Source organism: Colobus angolensis, unplaced genomic scaffold, assembly GCF_000951035.1.
Source record: "Colobus angolensis palliatus isolate OR3802 unplaced genomic scaffold, Cang.pa_1.0 Scaffold180, whole genome shotgun sequence".
Taxonomy (NCBI): domain Eukaryota; kingdom Metazoa; phylum Chordata; class Mammalia; order Primates; family Cercopithecidae; genus Colobus; species Colobus angolensis.
In genome coordinates, this window is record NW_012114933.1 from 4,925,989 (window position 1) to 4,927,249 (window position 1,261).

Consider the following 1,261-nt stretch of genomic DNA (forward strand, 5'->3'; position numbering starts at 1 on the left):
AAATTAGCCAGGCGTGGTGGCGGGCGCCTGTAGTCCCAGCTACTCGGGAGGCTGAGGCAGGAGAATGGCGTGAACCTGGGAGGCAGAGCTTGCAGTGAGCCAAGATCAAGCCACTGCATTCCAGCCTGGGCGACAAAGCAAGACTTCATCAAAAACAAAACAAAACAAACAAACAAACAAAAACAACACAATGAGATACCATCTCACACCAGACAGAATGGCTACTATTAAAAAGTCAAATATAATAATAATAATAACAGATGCTGGCAAGGTTAAGGAGAAAAGGCAATGCTTTTACACTGCTGGTGAAAATACGAATTAGTTCAACCATTGTGGAAAGCAGTGTGGTGATTCCTCAAAGAGCTAAAAGCAGAACTACCATTCAACCCAGCAATCCCATTACTAGGTATAGAACCAAAGGAATATAAATCATTCTATCATAAAGACACATGCACACATTCATTGAAACACTATTCACAATAACAATGACGTGGAATCAACCTAAATCCCCACCAATGCTAGGTTGGACAAAGAAAATATGGTAACTATACACCATGGAATATCATGCAGCCATAAAAAAGAATGAGATCATGTCCTTTGCAGGAACATGGATGGAGCTGGAGGCCATTATCCTTAGCAAACTAATGCAAGAAGAGAAAACCAAATACTGCGTGTTCTCACTTAAAAGTGGGAGCTAAATGATGAGAACACATGGACACATAAAGAGGAACCACAGACACTGGGGCCTACCTAAGGGTGGAGGGTGGGAAGAGGGAGAGGATCAGAGAAAATAACTACTGGGTACTAGGCTTAACACCTGGGAGACAAAATAATCTGTATAGCAAACCCTGTGACACAAGTTTACCTGTGTAACAAACCTGCACACGTACCCCTGAACATAAAATAAAAATTTTAAAAAGAAAGAAAACATTCTGTAGAGAGTGACGACAAATGTCAGCTGGCAATGGGTGAACAGAGGAGTAGGGAAGTTCTGGAAGCTGATGGTGTGATATAGATTTGAGGAATTTAACTTTGAAAAACCTTTATGTTTTACCTGGTTATCACTTCTTGTTTCACTGCCAGTGACAAATAGCTTGCCATTTTAGGAATGTAAAAACTTTTTATATCATATGACTTGATGCAATTATGGGGGTTAAATCACTACTGCATTTTGAAACATTTCTTTAAAAAAATTAGAAGACTGGGCTAATTGGTCTCTGAGGTCCCTGCCAGCTCTGACATTCCATGATGCCTTGAACCT